Source organism: Triticum urartu, chromosome 7A (genome assembly GCF_056163025.1).
Source record: "Triticum urartu cultivar PI428250 chromosome 7A, HENAU_Tu73, whole genome shotgun sequence".
Classification (NCBI taxonomy): domain Eukaryota; kingdom Viridiplantae; phylum Streptophyta; class Magnoliopsida; order Poales; family Poaceae; genus Triticum; species Triticum urartu.
Genome location: NC_141879.1, coordinates 193,834,700 through 193,853,872, shown reverse-complemented (window position 1 = coordinate 193,853,872; position 19,173 = coordinate 193,834,700).

Genomic DNA, 19,173 nt, shown 5'->3' with positions numbered 1-19,173 from the left:
TTCTTTTTCTTCCTCTTAGAAGGACTAGGTGCATCAATATTAGTTCTCTAAGAATCTTGCTCAATTCTTTTAGGGTGGCCCTCACGATACAAAGGTTCCTGAGTCATTTTACCCCCTCTAGTCATAACTCTAACAACATTATCATTTTTCTTACTATTTAATTCATTGAGCAAATCATTCTGAGCCTTAAGTACTTGTTCTACTTGAGTGGTAACCATAGAAGCATGTTTACTAATAAGTTTAAGTTCACCTTTAACTCTAGACATATAATCACTCAAGTGTTCAAGCATATCAACATTGCATTTCAATTTTCTACCAACATAAGCATTGAAGTTTTCTTGTTTAACCAGAAAGTCATCAAACTCATCCAAGCATTGGCTAGCGAACTTAGTAAATGGGATTTCACATTTATCAAATCTATAGAGAGAATTTACCTTTACTACCTGTGTCGGGTTATCAAGACCATGTATTTCTTCAATAGGTGGTAAATTCTTAACATCTTCAGCTTTAATACCTTTTTCTTTCATAGATTTCTTTGCCTCTTGCATATCTTCAGGGTTGAGAAATAGAATACCCCATTCTTTGGAGTTGGCTTAGGAGTTGGTTCAGGAAGTGTCCAATTATTTTCATTAGTCAACATATTATTCAATAGCAATTCATCTTGATCAACAGTTCTTTCCCTGAAAACACAACCAGCACAACTATCCACGTAGTCTCTGGAAGCATCGGTTAGTCCATTATAAAAGATATCAAGTATTTCATTTTTCTTGAGAGGATGATCAGGCAAAGCATTAAGTAATTGGAGAAGCCTCCCCCAAGCTTGCGCGAGACTCTCTTCATCAATTTGCACAAAATTATACATTTCCCTTAAGGCAGCTTGTTTCTTATGAGCGGGGAAATATTTAGCAGAGAAGTAATAAATCATATCCTGGGGACTATGCACACAACCAGGATCAAGAGAATTAAACCATGTTTTAGCATCACCCTTTAATGAGAACATAAACAACTTAAGGATAAAGTAATAGTGAGTTTTCTCATCATGAGTAAACAGGGTGGCTATATCATTTAATTTAGTGAGATGTGCCACAACCGTTTCAGATTCATAGTCATAAAAAGGATCAGATTCAACCAAAGTAATTAACTCAGGATCGACAGAGAAATCATAATCCTTATCAGTAATAAAGATAGGTGAAGTAGCAAAAACAGGGTCATATTTCATTCTAGCATTCAAAGACTTTTCTTTAAGCTTAGCTAATAATTTCTTAAGATCAGATCTATCATTGCAAGCAAGAAATTCTCCAGCAGTTTCTTCATCCATAACATAACCCTCAGGCACAACAGGTAATTCATATCTAGGGGGACAATCTTCATCATCACTTTCATCAATATTATCGGATTCAATAATTTCATTCTCTCTAGCCCTAGCAAGTTGTTCATCAAGAAATTCACCTAGTGGCACAGTAGTATCAAGCATAGAAGTACTTTCATCATAAGTATCATGCAAAGTAGAAGTGGCATCATCAATAACATGCGACATATCAGAATGAATAGCAGGTGTAGGTGTCGCAAGTTTACTCAAAATAGAAGGTGAATCAAGTGCAGAGCTAGATGGTAGTTCCTTACCTCCCCTCGTAGTTGAGGGGAAAATCTTGGTTCTTTGATCTTTCAAGGTCTTCATAGTGACCAGCAGATACAAATCCCAAGTGACACAAAGAATAGAGCTATGCTCCCCGGCAACGGCGCCAGAAAATAGTCTTGATAACCCACAAGTATAGGGGATCGCAACAGTGTTTTCAAGGGTAGAGTATTCAACCCAAATTTATTGATTCGACACAAGCGGAGCCAAAAAATATTCTCAAGTATTAGCAGCTGAGTTGTCAATTCAACCACACCTGGATAACTTAATATCTGCAGCAAGGTATTTAGTAGCAAAGTAATATGATAGTAGTGGTAATGGTAGCAAAAGTAATATTTTTGGTTTTATAGTGATTGTAACAGTAGCAACGGAAAAGTAAATAAGCAAAGACCAATATATGGAAAGCTCGTAGGCATTGGATCGGTGATGAAAAATTATGTCGGATGCGATCAATCATGCAACAGTTATAACATAGGGTGACACATAACTATATCCAGTTCATCAATGTAATGTAGGCATGTATTCCGAATATAGTCATGCATGCTTATGGAAAAGAACTTGCATGACATCTTTTGTCCTACCCTCCTGTGGCAGCGGGGTCCTATTGGAAACTAAGGGATATTAAGACCTCCTTTTAATAGAGTACCGGACCAAAGCATTAACACATAGTGAATACATGAACTCCTCAAACTACGGTCATCACCGGTAAGTATACAGATTATTGTCACTTCGGGGTTAACGGATCATAACACATAATAGGTGACTATAGACTTGTAAGATAGGATCACGAACTCACATATATTCATGAAAACATAATAGGTTCAGATCTGAAATCATGGCACTCGAGCCCTAGTGACAAGCATTAAACATAGCAAATTCATAGCAACATCAATCTCAGAACATAGTGGATACTAGGGATCAAACCCTAACAAAACTAACTCGATTACATGATAAATCTCATCCAACCCATCACCGTCCAGCAAGCCTACGATGGAATTACTCACGCACGGTGGTGAGCATCATGAAATTGGTGATGGAGGAAGGTTGATGATGACGATGGCGACGGATTCCCCTCTCCGGAGCCTCGAACGGACTCCAGATCAGTCCTCCCGAGAGAGTTTAGGGCTTGGCGGCGGCTCCATATCGTAAAACACGATGAATCCTTCTCTATAATTTTTTTCTCCTCGAAAGTGAATATATGGAGTCAAGGTGGACGTCGGTGGAGCATCAGGGGGCCCACGAGGTAGGGGGGCGCGCCCCCCACCCTCGTGGATAGGGTGTGGGCCCCCTGACGTGGATCTTTTCTCCAGTATTTTATATATTCCAAAAATAATCTCCGTTGGTTTTCAGGTCATTCCGAGAACTTTTATTTCTGCACAAAAATAACACCATGGCAATTCTGCTGAAAGCAGCGTCAGTCCGGGTTAGTTCCATTCAAATCATGCAAGTTAGAGTCCAAAACAAGGGAAAAAGTGTTTGGAAAAGTAGATACGACGGAGACATATCACTAAGCACTTCTCCCATTGCAAGATAGATCAAATCTAGTAGGCCAAACTAAACCGAAAATTTGAAGAGACTTGCAAAGATATCAAATCATGCATATAAGAATTCATAGAAGAATCAAATATTGTTCATAGATAATCTTGATCATAAACCCACAATTCAACGGATCTCGGCAAACACACCGCAAAAAGTATTACATCGAATAAATCTCCAAGAACGACGCGGAGAACTTTGTATTGAGAACCAAAGAGAGAGAAGAAGCCATCTAGCTAATAACTATGGACCCGAAGGTCTATGGTAAACTACTCAGCATCATCAGAGAGGCTATGGTGTTGATGTAGAAGCCCTCCGTGATCGAATCCCCCTGCGGCAGATCGCCGGAAAAGGTCCCGAGATGGGATCTCACGGGTACAAAAGGTTGCGGCGGTGGAAAACTGGTTTTGTGGCTCCCCTGGATGTTTTCAGGGTATAAGAGTATATATAGGCGAAAGAAGTAGGTCGGTGGAGCTACGAGGGGCCCACGAGGGTGGGGGAGTGCACCGCCCTACCTCGTGGCCGCCTCGTTACTTCCTTGACCTCCACTCCAAGTCTCCTGGATTGCGTTTGTTCCATAAAAGATCCTCGCGAAGGTTTCGTTCCGTTTGGATTCCGTTTGATATTCCTTTTCTGCGAAACACTGAAATAGGCAAAAAACAGCAATTGGCACTGGGCCTCCGGTTAATAGGTTAGTCCCAAAAATAATATTAAAGTGCATATTAAAGCCCATTAAACATCCAAAACGGACAATATAATAGCATGGAACAATTAAAAATTGTAGATACGTTGGAGATGTATCAACATGACATTTTATTTTATTTAACTAATAAAAATAGGAAAAAATTAGGGACAGAAGGTAGTGCTTACTAAATTCATCAACTTCATACCACTCAAAAATGATCCATTAATAAGGTTGATCAAGTCTTATTAATAACCACTTTCGATTAGCATGAAACCGAAGAACTATCGTAAATCACTAAGTTACCTCAATGGGGATATGAATGTCTCCAACAATAAGCATTTCATATTTCTTTTTGACAGTAGGTAGAGGTATTTGAAAGCTTCGAATAGTGATTGTCGGAGATTTTTCAATAACATTAATACCATTCACTTGGAATTGTTTCTTCGGAAAGTGCACCGTATGCTCATTACCATTGATATGAAATGTGACCTTGCTTTTATTGCAATCAATAACAGCCCGTGTAGTATTCAAGAAGGGTCTACCAAGGATAATCGACATGTTGTCGTCCTCGGGCATCTCAAGTATAACAAAGTCAGTCAAAATAGTAACGTTAGCAACAACAATGGGCACATCCTCACAAATACCGATATGTATGGAAGTTGATTTATCAACCATTTGCAAAGATATTTCAGTAGGTGTGAGTTTATTCAAATCAAGTCTTTTATATAAAGAGAAAGGCATAACACTAACACCAACTCCTAACTCACATAAAGCAGTTTTCACATAATTCTTTTTGATAGAGCAAGGTATAGTTGGTATTCCCGGATCTCCAAGTCTTTTAGGTGCTCCATCTTTAAAAGTATAATTAGCAAGCATGGTGGAGATTTTAGCTTCTGGTATTTTCTCTTATTGGTGATGATGTCTTTCATGTACTTTGCATAAGGAGGCATTTTCAAGATATGAGTCAAGCGAGTATGCAAAAAGACTGGCCTCAGCATTTTAGCAAAGCATTCAAATTCTTCATCATCTTTCTTTTTAGTTTACTTAGGTGGATTGGGTGTAGGATTTTGAACCCACGGTTCTCTTTCTTTACCGTGTTTTCTAGCCACAAAGTCTCTTTTATCATATCTTTTATTCTTAGGTTGTGGGTTATCATGATCAAGAAGTGGTTCTATCTCAACATCATTGTCTGGTTCTTTATTATATTGTTGAGCATCTTCTTGAACCTCATCATTATCTTTTTCATTATCAGAAGGTGAGTGTTCATTACCAGACTGAGTTTCAGCATCAGAGATAGAAGTTTCATTATCATTATCAGGATGTTTTTCTATTTCAGGTTCACTAGAAGCATGCAAAGTCCTATCATTTTTCTTCTTCCTTTTCTTTCTAGAAGGACTAGGTGCACTAGTGTTATTTGTTTGCGAGTCTTGTTCAATTCTTTTAGGGTGTCCCTCAGGATAAAGTGGTTCCTGAGTCATTTTACTTCCTCTAGTTGCTACTCTAACAACAAAGTCATGTTTATTATTATTCATTTCATCAAGCAACTCTCTTTGAGATTTAGCAACTTGTTCTATCTGAGTTTTAACCATAGAAGCATGCTTTCCAACACCTCTAACATCATTTGAGATTCTAAATAACAAGTCACTCAAGCAAGCAATCATATCAGAGTTGTATTTCAATTGTTTCATAACATTTGCATTGAAGTGATCAAGTTTTCTAATATAGTTTTCAAACCCATAAAGGCATTGGCTAGGGTGCATATTGTGAGGATTGTCATTTTCATTGAACTTCATTAGAGAATTTACCTCTACCACTTTAGGTAGTGGTGGAAGCCCATGTATCTCTTGAATAGGAGGTAAAATTTTGACATCCTCAGCTTTAATACCTTTTTCCTTCATAGATTTCTTTGCCTCTTGCATATCTTCGGGACTAAGATATAATATACCCCTCTTCTTCGGAGTGGGTTTAGGCGGTGGTTCAGGAAGAGTCCAATCGTCATAATTTTTTTATAATTCTTCACCTTGCCCAACAGTTCCATGAAAACACAACCAACACAACTATCTAGGAAATCCTTAGAAGCACCGGTTAGTCCATTATAGAAGATATCAAGTATTTAATTTTTCTTAAGAGGATGATCAGGCAAAGCATTAAGTAATTGGCAAAGCCTCCCCCAAGCTTGTGGGAGACTCTCTTCTTTAATTTGCACAAAGTTAAATATTTCCTGCAAGGCGGTTTGTTTCTTATGAGCAGAGAAATATTTTTCAGAGAAGTAATAAATCATATCTTGGGCCCTGGGGACTACGCACACAACCAGGAGTAAGAGTATTGTACCAAGCTTTAGCATCACCCTTTAATGAGAAAGGAAATAATTTGAGTATAAAGTAATAGCGAGTTTTCTCATCATGAGTAAAAAGGGTGGCTATGTCATTCAACTTAGTAAGATGTGCCACAACCGTTTCAGTTTCATAACCATGGAAAGGATCAGATTCAACCAAAGTAATTATCTCTGAGTCGACAGAGAATTCATAATTGTTATCATCAATAAAGATTGGTGAAGTAGCAAACTTAGGATCATATTTCATTCTAGCATTCAGAGATTTTTCTTTATACTTGCATAATAATATCTCTACATCATCTCTATCCCTACAAGCAAGAATATCTCTAGTTGTCTCCTCATTCATAACATAACCTTCCGGTACGTTAGGCAATTCATATCTAGGAAGGCTAGTTCTACTAGGTGTTTCAGGAGTTTCAGTTTCAAGCTCATTATCAGATTCAACAACATCATGTTGTATTACTCTAGAAATTTGTTCATCAAGAAAGACCAAGTGGCACATCATCATTATCAAGCAAGGTACTAGCATCATCATAAGCATTATCCATAGCAAAAGTAGCATCATCAATAACTTGCAACATATCAGAATTGATAGCATGTGGCGGTGTTGCAAGTTTACTTATAACAGAAGGTGAATCTAAAGCACAACTGGATGGCAGTTCCTTACCTCCCCTCGTCTTAGAGGGATAAATCTTAGTCTTAGCATCCTTTAGATTCTTCATAGTGAAAAATTGATAATAATCCCAAGTGACTCAACAAATATAGCTATGCTCCCCGACAACGGCGCCAGAAAAAGGTCTTGATAACCCACAAGTATAGGGGATCACGACAGTTTTTGAGGGTAGAGTATTCAACCCAAATTTATAGATTCAACACAAGGGGAGCCAAAGAATATTTGAAGGTATTAGCAGTTGAGTTGTCAATTCAACCACACCTGGAGATTAATTATCTGCAGCAATGTGATCAGTAGCAAAGTAATATGATAGTTTTGATAATAGTGACAACAGTAACAGTAACGGTAACAGTGATAGCAGTAGTTTTGTAACAAGTGCAACAGTAACAACAACAGTAGTAACTTAGCAAGATCAATATAAGATTGGATCGGTGACTTCTTGGGTGATATTCATCATGAGACAGTTATAACCTAGGGCGATACAACACTAGCTCCAGTTCATCAATATAATGTAGGAATGTATTCCGTATATAGTCATACATGCTTATGGAAAGAACTTGCATGGCATCTTTTGTCCTACTCTCCCGTGGCAGCGGGGTCCTATTGGAATCTGAGGGATATTAAGGCCTCCTTTTAATAGAGAACTGGAACAAAGCATTAACACACAATGAATACATGAACTCCTCAAACAACGGTCATCACCGGGAGTGGTCCCGACTATTGTCACTCCGGGGTTGCCAGATCATAACACGTAGTAGGTGACTATAACTTGCAAGATCGGATCTAGAACAAGGATATAATGGTGATAATATAAACGGTTCAGATCTGAAATCATGGCACCCGGGCCCAAAGTGACAAGCATTAAGCATGGAAAAGTCATAGCAACATCAATCTTAGAACATAGTGGATACTAGGGATCATACCCTAACAAAACTAACTCGATTACATGATGAATCTCATCAAACTCCTCACCGACCAGCGAGCCTATGAAGGAATTACTCACTCCCGGTGGGGAGCATCATGGAATTGGCGATGGAGAAGGGTTGTTGATGACGATGGACGAAGATCCCCCTCTCCGGAGCCCCAAACAGACTCTAGATCTGGCCTCCCGACAAAGAACAGGAGGTGACGGCGGCTCCGTCTCGTGGATCGCGATAATTCTTTCTCCCTGGTTTTTATCTGGAAAAATAGGATTTTATAGCATCGGTTTTAGGGTCCGCGGGGCCACCAGGTGGGGCCAACCCACCTGGGCGCGCCAGGAGGGGGCGCCCGGGTGGGTTGTGCCCACCCAAGTGCCCCCCTCCGGTGGTTCTTGGCTCCAGAAATTCTTATTTATTATATAGAAAATCCTCGCAAAGTTTCATTCCATTCCGAGAACTTTTATTTCTGCACAAAAATAACACCATGTTAGTTCTGCTGAAAACATCGTCAGTTCGGGGTTAGTTTCATTCAAATCGTGCAAATTAGAGTCCAAAACAAGAGGAAAGCGTTAGGAAAAGTAGATACGTTGGAGAAGTATCAACGTGCAGTAGTGAAACAACTACCATATTCAAGGAGCGAGATGGAAGCTTCATGGGAGCATTTGTTCTTGTGTTGGAAGGGGTGGTTGATCTAAAATGTGTTGAGCCTATTGCATGCAGAGAAGCAATGTGCTTTGGTGTCTTGCATGTAGGTGATGATGTAATTGCATCAGATTGGATGGATGTAGTGAAGGAGATTGTAGAGGGGTCCAAGGGAGAGCACGCTATGATAATCAATGAAAGGAGGTTGGATATATTGTTTTTCATCATGAACATAGAGATTCCAATGAGGATGCTCATACTATAGTATAAATTCTATAGATCTTGCATTTAGTCGCCATGTTTGGCTGCTGGAGGCCCCGGGTTATGTAAACCTCAGGATCCTTGATTAATAAAGCTCATGAGTTCCCCTACAAAAAAGAAGACCAGTACAACAACAAGTAGACAACACTTTCAATAAGGTAACAATGCAAGTCCAATTTCTGTTGAGCCCGACTAGTAAAAGTTCAGGACAAGAGTTTTCACCCCATACATGAAGCAGTGTTCCACTCGGTATCTTAAAGATAGATCGTTTCATAGCCGCCTCCTTTGGTAGTTCATGCCAGGGCCAAAAGACACTAGCAGATTAATGGGACAGCTTCCCACCGTAGACCACCGACATGACATCAGGTGGACATCCATGTATTCACACGGAATTGTCCTCCGCCACTCTACATAGACACAAGACACGCCATCATCCACCTTATCGCCGAAGCCTCTGCTCCAGAGCAAGAAGTCAGTGGAGAAACACAAACGCTCCCCTTGCTCATCAGTGCAGGGCTCTTTTACTGGTGCCTCGAGCATCCTTGTGTGATGGCCACTGCCCTCGAACTGGACAAAAATCATCTTTGCATTGCTAGCGAGTGTCACACACGATCGTTGCCAATGTGCCTACAAATACACCAATGCACCAGTTGATGAGTTGTTGGAACTCACGATATGTTGTCGTGATCGCTAAGTGTCACTGGCCCTGCCGCAATGACCAGCGGAGGCCACTGCCATGATTACTCGTGCATTTTTCACTGATGATGTTGTGTGTGTTATTGCCTCTATGAGCACCGACACCACCAGCTCCGCCTTTTTCGCACATCAGGACACCGACACCGGAGCCACTTGCTTGGCAACCTCATTGGGTGGTGTAGGATCGAAGATATGTCTAGAGGGGGTGATTAGACTACTTGACCAAATAAAAATCTAGCATTTTCACAATTTTAAGTCTTGGCAGATTTTAGCAACTTATCACAAGTCAAGCAATAAACCTACACATGCAATTCTAAGAGTATAGCAGCTGAATGTAAATCATTGCATATGAAGGTAAAGGGGAGGAGTTTAGAGGGAGCAAATGCAATGTAGACATGGAGATTTTTGGCGTGGATCTGATAGGTGGTGCTATTGTACATCCACGTTGATGGAGACTTCAACCCACGAAGGGTAACGGTTGTGCGAGTCCACAGAGGGCTCCACCCACGAAGGGTCCACGAAGAAGCAACCTTGTCTATCCCACCATGGCCATCGCCCATGAAGGACTTGCCTCACTTGGGTAGATCTTCACGAAGTAGGCGATCTCCTTGCCCTTACAAACTCCTTGGTTCAACTAGACAATCTTAACGGAGGCTCCCAAGTGACACCTAACCAATCTAGGAGACACCACTCTCCAAAAGGTAATAGATGGTGTGTTGATGATGAACTCCATGCTATTGTGCTTCAAATGATAGTCTCCCCAACACTCAACTCTCTGTCATAGGTTTGGATATGGTGGAAAGATAATTTGAGTGGAAAGCAACTTGAGGAAGGCTTGAGATCAAGATTCTTGTGGTTGGATTGGAATGTCTTGGTATCAACACAAGAGTAGGTGGTTCTCTCTCAGAAAATGAGTGGTGGAAGTGTAGGCACGTTTTGATTGCTCTCTCCATGAATGGAGGAAGGGTGGAGAAGTATATATATAGCCTCCACACAAAATCTAACCGTTACACACAATTTACCAAACTCGGTGGGACCGAATGGTGAAACTCAGTCAGACCGATTCAGTTCAAAATGTGAACGTTAGACTTTTCGGTGGGACCCACATGATCAACTCGGTGGGACCGATTGTGTTAGGGTTAGGGAATAACGTAATCTCGGTGAGACCGATCACATGAACTCGATGCGACCGATTTCAATAGTAGGCAAACAGAGAGTTGGTCAGGCAAACTCGGTGGGATTGATCGCTCATTTCGGTGAGACCGAAACGTTACGAAAACGAAACAGAGAGTTTGCATTGCGAACTAGGTGGGACCGATCGCTCATCCCGGTTAGACCAAAACATTACGAAGGGAAACAGAGAGTTTGCAATCCCATCTCGGTGAGACCGAACTGATTAGGGTTTCTGACTATGGCTATGTCAAGTGAACTCGGTGGCGCCGGATAGATCAAATCGGTGGGCCAAGTTTGACTTTTGGTTTGGGACATATGTGGATATGAGAAAGTGGTTGAGGGCTTTTGGAGCATATCACTAAGCATTTTGAGCAAGCAACCCATTAAGCAACACCTCATCCCCTTTTAATAGTATTGGATTTTCCTATGGACTCAATGTGATCTTGGAGCACTAAAATGAAAATGTAGAGTCTTGAGCTTGTGCCAATATGTGTCCTTAGCATTTTGAGAGGTCCACATCTCTGGTCCATGCCATGCCAATCATTGAACTTACTGAAAAGATTATCTTGAATGGATATTAGTTCAATGAGCTATGTGTTGTTAATAATTACCAAAACCACCGAGGGATTAGTTGCACTTTCAATCTCCCCCTTTTTGGTAATTGATGACAATATATAGATCAAAGCTTCTACAAATGATAATAAGAATGAAATACATCATCGCTTTGATAAGTATGTGATAAGCAAGAGCTCCCCCTAAATTTGTTAATTATTTAAAATTTTCTTTTGAATGCAAATGCACAATCGATTAGGATCATGGGTTACTCTTTCATGTCACATACATCTTGGTGGAGCGCTCAAAATGATAGAATATGAAATATACACTCATCACCAAGACAAAGTGGATAATCATACATGAGAGATAGATAATATCATCATCCAAGCACATACATTAAAGTATGATATGATCAAACACATGACCATACAAGTATCTCACACACACAACCATAAAGTATTATCCAAGAAAGCAAACAAATAAGTAGCAAGAGAGATAGCAAAAAGAAGGAAAGCTCTCTCTCTCTCTCCCTAAACCTATTATCTATACACTTTCTCCCCCTTTGGCAACAAGTTACCAAAAAGCTTGAAAATGCATAGTGCTATGAGGCTCTCTAAGCTTGATCTTCGGGGGGTGGCATGGAGAGGATTCCTGCAACAAATGCATCTGTAGAGGTAGTAGGAGCTGGTGGAGTTGCCACTGGAGGGACAACTGAAGCGGTGGCTGCAAGTGCTGAAGTTGTAGCTCTAGTGTCTGTCACTGGCACTACTGCATACCTCTGCCTTCTGGTCACCCTTTGATATGCATCAGTAGTGTTCTTGTCACTCCTATCCTTGAGCTCTTCTTGGATCTTCTCCATAGAAGTCTGAATCTCAGTCACCTTGACATCCAAGTCATGAAATTTGGTCTCAAAGATTCTCTCAAGACTCTCTTGATTCTGAGTCAGGTTGGCCAAACCTTTCTCAATCCTCAAAGTGGCTTGAATAAGATAGCCAAGTTGGTCTTGTTTTGACTTGAGAAAAACTTGGGAAGCATCTTCAGCACTTGGCATCTTGGCTGCCTTCTCTTCTTTTGCTTTTGCTCTCTTCTCTTAAGCCTCTACTGAAGTGGGATTTGCAGCATCCATGACAACTGTGTTGTCCTCAAAGTCAGGCCTCAAGGGAAGATGCTCTTTGTCCAACAGGTATGTGCCTTTGCCCATCTTGGATTTGATGAGCATTTGAATGTGTGGAGCATACCCACATGATCTTTTCTGGTCATCAGTTGTCCTCTTGATTGTCTCTACAATCAGTGTCATCACCTTGAACTTTTCTGGCACATCAAATATGTGCAGCAAATTTATGGAATGTCCTCTTATCATTCCATGATCACCAGACCTGGAAAACAATGTGTGCCTAAGGATGGTATTGATTGTGGGGAACCTTGACAGAAGAAAATAGACAGAGCCAAACTTGTGATGTTCCAAAGCTGCATCTGGAATCTCCTTGTACATATGTGTGATGGAGTTGTGTCCCTTCCTTTGCTTGGCATACACACCAGTGTCATCCTCATGCTCTTTAGGGGCATTGATCAGCTTGGCCCACTCAGCAACTGTTCATTGGTACCTTGTACCTTCAGACATCCAAACAATCCTTTCATCTGGGTAGAAGTAAGTTGTTGAATAAAACTGCATAATGAGCTCATCATTCCACTTGGTCAATTTTTGACCCACAAAGGCATAAACTCCATTCATCCTGAAGCTCTCATGAACTCCAGGGAAGTGGTCTTCATTGTTGTCGATGTACTTCCAGTCAACCCACTTCATGTCACATACAATGGGCTTCTTGTCCTGGAGCACGGTCTCATAGAAGTCATGTTGTTCCTTGGTGTGAAATTTGTAGTCCACAGCAGTCCTTCTCCTCATAGCATAAGGGTCTGATTGTCTCCACAAACTGAGACCTGCATCCTTTCTCTCCTTCATGTTTTCAGCCAATGGGTGATTGTCATCATGATGAAGGATCTTGGGCTTTAACTTTCTGAGCACTTGGGCTCCATCTTCTTCTTCTGCTTCAATTTTAGGCACTGGGGCCTTATTCTTCTAAGCAGCTAGTATATTTCTTGTGCTTCTCTTTGGTGCAAACTTGGTGGCTGGAGCAGTAGCTTTGGGGGCAGTCTTGGGCTTTGATGAAGCAGCCTCAGACTTGATGGCATCCCCCATCAGCTTTTGAGTCTTTGATGCTGGTTCAGCATCCTCTTCTTCCTCTTCCTCGTCTGATTGGATCATCATTGAGGGCTTGCCAATGACTCTTGCCATAGTATTCTTGGCCCTTTCCTTCCTCTTCTTGCCCTCACCAGCAGCCTCTTCTTCAGTTGATTTGGAGGCTTCAAGAGTTGAGGCTCTGGCCTTTGACATAGGCACTCTCTTGGAAGGAGGCTTCTTGTGCATACCAGGTTTGGTTGAAGCTGTTGTCCAAATTCCTTCTTGACCACTTTCTTCTTGGACTTGACCTCCTGCTCAGCAGAAACATAGTCTTCATCTTCAGAGTTTGAGTTTCTCTTCTTCCTCTGCCTAGTGACAGCCTTAGGCAGGTTGCTAGGAGTACTTTTGCTCCCATCATCATAGCTGTTAGAGGGACTAGTGCCCTCACTCATGTTAACTTGCTCCTTGGACTTGTTCTGGCTGTCACTCTGATCAGACATTTTCTGACACTGCAATCTGAAAGCTGACCTTGCGAATAGATGTAGTTGAGATAGAGTGGATGATCATCACAAAGTACAGAGGTTTTGCAAAACAATTTAGTCAAAAACTTAGTTTTAGTTTTCCATAGAAAGTATTTTGGAGCTACCGATTTGTTAAACTCGGTGCCACCGAAGCAATATTGGAGTCTGAACTAGCGAATTCGGTCAGACCGAGACACAGTTCGGTGAATCCAAGATTGCTAGGGTTTCACTGAGAGTCGAACTCGGTCACAGTGATTTGCAAGTTTCGGTCAGACCGAAAGCTACAAGTGCAATGGCCTAAGCCAAATCGGTGAGACCGATTTCTACAACTCGGTCGGTCCGAGATGAGTTCGGCGGAAACCTAACCCTAAATTTTCGAATCAAAACTAATGTAAAGGAAGTTTTTGTTGGATAGAATGATCTCATACGTGGTAAGAATCATGGCATTGACTCTGTGCTAAGAACCGGAGGTAAAGATTGCACAAAGAATCGAACCCATACCCTAACTTGGCGATGAGTTCGCTACGGCGGCAACGACGGTGAAGATTCCCGTTGACGGCGGTGGAGACCAGCGGCGGGAGGTCGCCGGCAATGAGGAGATGATCTGGAGACCCGAGTCGGCGGAGCAGGACATGCGCGAGCGAAAAGGTTTCAGAGGAATTTCCAAAATTTGGCCCGTGTGTATATATATCCTGACCCTGTCGGTGTGACCGAGTGGAACGACTCGGTGGCACCGAGATGAAGAATCGCAAGCGGCTACTGCAACTCGGTGTGACCGAATTGTTCAAATCAGTTGCACCAAGATTGAAAAACCTAGATCAACTTAATGAACTCGGTATGACCAAAAGGGATGAATCGGTCAGACTGAAATACACAGAGAGGTTTTGGAAGTTTAAGTCTATGACGAATCGGTGGCTCCGAGTACTCCTCACCCAGAGGGTTCGAATCTGACTTGATCAAACTTTGTTATGTAGCATGAATAGAGTTTGAGACGAGAAATTCATAGATAGCTAGAGGAAGTTCTTAGGCATTCTTGTCCATCCATTTGGCAAAAGAAAAAGACCAACCAATCAAAGCAACAAATGGATGTCCTCGAATGAGAAAAGTATGCAATCAACATGCTCACACAAGAAGATGGCAAATGGAATATGTGGCAAAGCATGCACAAAAAATCTAGCATCTATCAAGCAATTGGTGATGACTAGGTCATCTATATATGAGTATATTGACTGAGGAGTCAAATGAGAACATTTGATCGGTAGGTCATACTCATCGTTTAAGCACAAGTGGGGTTACCACTTTTACATAAAGCATTGTTGTGTTCACACCATTAGAGTTGCTTTAGCTCAATTCTTAGAATAAAGCTCCCCCTAGATGTGATATCCCCCCTAAGAGGGGTGAACAACCTTGGGTTTTGTCGATGATGACTTCATGTAGATGTTGAAGATGTAGATGCTCAATGTTGATGTAGATCATTTGGAGCAATCCGTTGGAGTGAGTTGCACTTTCAATACCTACATGGGTTAGTCCCACAAGGAACAAACAAGGATATCCATATACAAGATGATGTCCATGAAAGAATTAGGTTACCTTGTCCCTTGTCTTACCAACAAGAGGGTTTGTGACTCCTTGAACTAGTGCAAGATGTGGAAGTTGTTTGCACTTGTTCTTGCCAAAATGATATGAGTGAAATATGTTGGCGGAGTCACCCTCAAGAACTCTCTAGTTCTTCTTCTTCGGGATCCACATCATCTTGATGGGAATCCTTGGAGTTGTAGCCATACTTGATGATGTAGAACTTGATGTAGTCTTGGGAACCCACTTGACTAAGGCCTTGGGAGCTTCTTCAAATGCATCAATCTCCTCTTGAAGCTTGTTGAGGGAGTCCTGGACTAAGGGGTCCTCAGGCGTCCGGCCTGTTGGACATGGGCCGGATTGATGGGCTATGAAGATACAAGACCGAAGACTCTCACCCGTGTCCGGATGGGACTCTCCTTGGCGTGGATGGCAAGCTTGGCGTTCGTATATGAAGATTCCTTTCTCTGTAACCGACTTTGTACAACCCTAGTCCCCTCCGATGTCTATATAAACCAGCGGGTTTAGTCCATAGGGACGATCACAATCACATAGGCTAGACTTCTAGGGTTTTAGCCATTATGGTCTCGTGGTATATCAACTCTTGTAACCCCTATACTCATCGATATTAATCAAGCAGGACGTAGGGTTTTACCTCCATCAAGAGGGCCCGAACGTGGGTAAACATCATGTCCCCTGTCTCCTGTTACCATCAACCTTAGATGCATAGTTCGAGACACCCTACCCAAGATCCGCCGGTTTTGACACCGACATTGGTGCTTTCATTGAGAGTTCCGTTGTGCCGTCGTCAGAAGGTTCGATGGCCCCATCCATCATCTACAACAATGCTGCCAGGGGGATGTCTTTATCCCTGGCCAGATCTTTGCATTCGGCGGCTTCGCACTGCGGGCCAACTCGCTTGGCCATCTAGAGCAGATCGACAGCTACGCCCCTGGCCGTTAGGTCAGGTTCGGAAGCTTGAACTACATCCCTGATATCTGCGGAGACTTGATCTTCGACGAATTTGAGCCGACGACAGCCGCTCCCTGCCACCATGATGAACATGACCTAAATCTGTCATCGGACCATGCACAGGAGATTGCGCCTGTAAGCGCTCCGGCCCTAGATTCGGAGCAGCTTGCGCCATCCGAAGACGGGAAGCTTAACCCTGCCACGGAAAACGCAGACTCAACGGCGTTGGAGCTGCACACAGACCCAACTTCGAGCGAGGTCTGCGTCGTCGGACCCCCAGACTCATCTCCGGTCACTGGTTCCGAACTTCATGTATCCACGTCCGACGAGCCTTACCAGGCGCCGGTCGTCGAATTCAGTTCAGCGGATATCTTCTGGCACTCACCTTTAGGCGATGTGCTAAACTCATTAAAAACCCTCTCTTTGGCAGGGGACTCATGCTACCTCTTGAGCACTGCTTTGGATTTCCCCGAAGAGGAGAGGATGATGCAGCAAAGTAGCGTAAGTATTTCCCTCAGTTTTTGAGATCCAAGGTATCAATCCAGTAGGAGGCTACGCACGAGTCCCTCGTACCTACACAAAAACAATAGCTCAACGCAACCAACGTGCTTAGGGGTTGTCAATCCCTTCACGGTCACTTACGAAAGTGAGATCTGATAGAGATGATAAATAATATTTTTGGTATTTTTGGTATAGAGATGCAAAGTGAAAAGTAAAAGGTAAAGTAAAAAGCAAAGCAATAATAAAGTGATGGAGATTGTTATGATGAGAAAGAGACCCGGGGGTCATAGGTTTCACTAGTGGCTTCTCTCAAGAGCATAAGTATTCTACGGTGGGTGAACAAATTACTGATGAGCAATTGACAGAATTGAGCATAGTTATGAGAATATCTAGGTATGATCATGTATATAGGCATCATGTCCGAGACAAGTAGACCGACTCCTGCCTGCATCTACTACTATTACTCCACTCATCGACCGCTATCCAGCATGCATCTAGAGTATTAAGTTAAAAACAGAGTAATGCCTTAAGCAAGATGACATGATGTAGAGGGATAGTTTCATGCAATATGATAAAAACCCCATCTTGTTATCCTCGATGGCAATGATACAATACGTGCCTTGCTGCCCCTTCTGTCACTGGGAAAGGACACCGCAAGATCAAACCCAAAGCTAAGCAGTTCTCCCATGGCTAGAAAAACCAATCTAGTAGGCCAAACCAAACTGGCAATTCGAAGAGACTTGCAAAAATAACCAATCATACATAAAAGAATTCAGAGAAGATTCAAATATTATTCATAGATAGACTTGATCATAAACCCACAATTCATCGGTCTCAACAAACACACCGCAAAACGAAGATTACATCAAATAGATCTCCACGAGAGAGGGGGAGAACATTGTATTGAGATCCAAAAAGAGAGAAGAAGCCATATAGCTACTAAATATGAACCCGTACGTCTGAAGTAAACTACTCACACTTCATTGGAAGGGCTTGGATGATGATGTAGATGTCGGATTTCGGGTTCCGGCAGACCCTTGAGGTTCGAACACTGGGGTGTGCGCGGAGATTTCGCCTCCTACCTACCTGCACCCCTCTGCCTCGCTAAGATCTAAGCTATGGGAAGAACGACACAAGGGACACATGGTTTATACTGGTTCGGGCCACCATTGTGGTGTAATACCCTACTCCAGTGTGTGGTGTGGTGGATTGCCTCTTGGGCTGATGATGATGAACAATACAAGGAAGAACAGCCTCACGAGGGCCTGTTCTTGGCTGGGGGGGACGAACTGCTAGGGGGAGTTCAGTCACCCTTCTCTCTCTCTCTCTCTCGGATCTCGATCCCCCTCTCTCTGATCTTTTTTCCCCTCCTACTATGGTGGCTAGTCCTATTTATAGAGGCCCTGGTCCTCTTCCCAAATATCGAGCGGGAAGGGAGCCAACAATGGCGGGCTAATTTGAAGGGGGGCAACTAGTACTAGCTATCCTGACAAAAGTAGTCTTCGTCTGCACAAAGCTCTGGTGGTGACGCCATCTTGGGCTCCACAATGACCTCCATCTTGCAGTCCTTCTAGTTTTGATCTTGTTGCACCAAAATGGCAACCTTTGCCTGATGCCTCGGTACTCTGCGGCTGCGCTTGCTCCCTTTGCACCAAAGAGGAAAGGAGGACACTGCGCGGGCTGGCGCCCGCCTGGCGCCTTTGGTCGTCATGGCTTGCGTCACGGGCACCTCATGAGGTACCCCGCCTTGATCTCTCTGCCTCCTCGCGAGCCAGCCTGATGAGGCCGTGCCTGAGGAAGCTCCGTGTCATCCGCCCCGCGAGGCTTGGCCCCTCGCGAGGGTCTTGGGTCTGTGTTGATGAAGATGGGTCGTGCTGGGCCCCCTTTTGAGCCACGCCGCAGGCCGCAGGCAGGCAAGTCTGGGGACCCCTGTTCCCAGAACGCCGACAGTAGCCCCCGGGCCCAAGGCGCGCCCGGACTTGGCCGTGCAGGGAGGCGGAAGGGCAGGGGCGATGCGCCGCGGGCCCTAACAGCCTGCAGCCTTGGGCGCCGCGTGGCGGTTGATTGGACGTGGGCGGCACTGTTCCCCCACGCCCCCTTATTTTGCGCCATGCTAGGCGGACTCGTAGTTGTACACAACCGCTCCCCTTTCTGTCGCTCGAGTGCCCTCTGTCCTTCCTCCGCTTGAACTCCAGCTTCTGTTTTCAACCCGATCTCGAACTTCCCCCCCTTTCCCATCGCCATGGCTCCGACGAAGAAGGGAAGAGGGAAGAAACCCGTGCCTCCGCCTTGCCCATCACCGTTGGCGGCCCC